This window comes from Pseudochaenichthys georgianus, unplaced genomic scaffold, assembly GCF_902827115.2.
Source record: "Pseudochaenichthys georgianus unplaced genomic scaffold, fPseGeo1.2 scaffold_517_arrow_ctg1, whole genome shotgun sequence".
In the NCBI taxonomy this organism is placed as follows: domain Eukaryota; kingdom Metazoa; phylum Chordata; class Actinopteri; order Perciformes; family Channichthyidae; genus Pseudochaenichthys; species Pseudochaenichthys georgianus.
In genome coordinates this window covers 60,541-63,040 of record NW_027263078.1, presented here as the reverse complement: position 1 = coordinate 63,040, position 2,500 = coordinate 60,541, and the positions used below count along the sequence as shown (strand labels likewise).

The 2,500-nt window shown below is 41.5% G+C and overlaps 1 protein-coding gene across 1 annotated transcript in view; it reads left to right on the top strand.

Moving 5' to 3' along the window:
• Positions 1-2,500, top strand: part of LOC117442982 (disks large-associated protein 1) — a 69,901-nt gene that overhangs the window by 46,814 nt on the left and 20,587 nt on the right.

Genomic DNA, 2,500 nt, shown 5'->3' with positions numbered 1-2,500 from the left:
CCTCTCCTGCTGATGTTCAGGTGTATATCAGTATGTGTCTCTACTTTAAAGAGTCCTCTCCTGCTGATGTTCAGGTGTATATCAGTATGTAGTGTCTCTACTTTAAAGAGTCCTCTCCTGCTGATGTTCAGGTATATCAGTATTGTAGTGTCTCTACTTTAAAGAGTCCTCTCCTGCTGATGTTCAGGTGTATATCAGTATGTATTGGTCTCTACTTTAAAGAGTCCTCTCCTGCTGATGTTCAGGTGTTATCAGTATGTAGCGTCTCTACTTTAAAGAGTCCTCTCCTGCTGATGTTCAGGTGTATATCAGTATTAGTGTCTCTACTTTAAAGAGTCCCTCCTGCTGACGTTCAGGTGTATATCAGGATAGTGTCTCTACTTTAAAGATCCTCTCCTGCTGACGTTCAGGTGTATATCAGTATGTATCAGTATGTAGTGTCTCTACTTTAAAGAGTCCTCTCCTGCTGATGTTCAGGTGTATATCAGTATGTAGTGTCTCTACTTTAAAGAGTCCTCTCCTGCTGATGTTCAGGTGTATATCAGTATGTAGTGTCTCTACTTTAAAGAGTCCTCCCTGCTGATGTTCAGTGTATATCAGTATGTAGTCTCTACTTTAAAGAGTCCTCTCCTGCTGATGTTCAGGTGTATATCAGTACGTAGTGTCTCTACTTTAAAGAGTCCTCTCCTGCTGATGTTCAGGTGTATATCAGTAGTAGTGTCTCTACTTTAAAGAGTCCTCCTGCTGATGTTCAGTGTATATCAGTATGTAGTGTCTCTACTTTAAAGAGTCTCTCCTGCTGATGTTCAGGTGTATATCAGTACGTAGTGTCTCTACTTTAAAGAGTCCTCTCCTGCTGATGTTCAGGTGTATATCAGTATGTAGTGTCTCTACTTTAAAGAGTCCTCTCCTGCTGATGTTCAGGTGTATATCAGTATGTAGTGTCTCTACTTTAAAGAGTCCTCTCCTGCTGATGTTCAGGTGTATATCAGTATGTAGTGTCTCTACTTTAAAGAGTCCTCTCCTGCTGATGTTCAGATGTATATCAGTATGTAGTGTCTCTACTTTAAAAGTCCTCTCCTGCTGATGTTCAGGTGTATATCAGTATGTAGTGTCTCTACTTTAAAGAGTCCTCTCCTGCTGATGTTCAGGTGTATACAGTATGTAGTGTCTCTACTTTAAAGAGTCCTCTCCTGCTGATGTTCAGGTGTATATCAGTATGTAGTGTCCTCTTTAAAGAGTCCTCTCCTGCTGATTTCAGGTGTATATCAGTATGTAGCGTCTCTACTTTAAAAGAGTCCTCTCCTGCTGATGTTCAGGTGTATATCAGTATGTAGTGTCTCTACTTTAAAGAGTCCTCTCCTGCTGATTTCAGGTGTATATCAGTATGTAGTGTCTCTACTTTAAAGAGTCCTCTCCTGCTGATGTTCAGGTGTATATCAGCATGTAGTGTCTCTACTTTAAAGAGTCCTCTCCTCTGATGTTCAGGTGTATATCAGTATGTAGTCTCTACTTTAAAGAGTCCTCTCCTGCTGATGTTCAGGTGTATATCAGTATGTAGTGTCTCTACTTTAAAGAGTCCTCTCCTGCTGATGTTCAGGTGTATATCAGTATGTAGTGTCTCTACTTTAAAGAGTCCTCTCCTGCTGAGTTCAGGTGTATATCAGTATGTAGTGTCTCTACTTTAAAGAGTCCTCTCCTGCTGATGTTCAGGTGTATATCAGTATGTAGTGTCTCTACTTTAAAGAGTCCTCTCCTGCTGATGTTCAGTGTATATCAGTATGTAGTGTCTCTACTTTAAAGAGTCCTCTCCTGCTGATGTCAGGTGTATGTCAGTATGTAGTGTCTCTACTTTAAAGAGTACTCTCCTGCTGATGTTCAGGTGTATATCAGTATTAGTGTCTCTACTTTAAAGAGTCCTCTCCTGCTGATGTTCAGGTGTATATCAGTATGTAGTGTCTCTACTTTAAAGAGTCCTCTCCTGCTGAAGTTCAGGTGTATATCAGCATGTTAGTGTCTCTACTTTAAAGAGTCCTCTCCTGCTGATGTTCAGGTGTATATCAGTATGTAGTGTCTCTCTGAAACCAGAGCCCAGTCTGTTCTGATTGGTTTGCTGGTTAGCTCTGTTATGATTGGTCAACCAGTTTAGAGATGTCCCGCCCCTTAGCCTATCACGTACAATGTGTTGGAGCGCTAGCCAATAGGAGAGAGCGAGTGTTACAGACAACAGCAGGGTTTAAACTGGACACCATATTATTATTATTGATGCGCACAGTCGGTGCGCACAGAGATTAATCTCCTAGATCAGTGGGTCAAGTGGCTGACGAACTAATCCCATTACCAGACGAGGCGCAGATTTGTTAAAGTTGCCCCTGATCTACTGTCCATTCTGACTCCGGGAGCTAAGACCTCTGGGAAAACTGTCAGTGTCAGCCGTCAACAAAGTATGTTTCCTCTCAGACGGGGATTCTCTTATAATGAAATGTCCTTAATTGTTTTC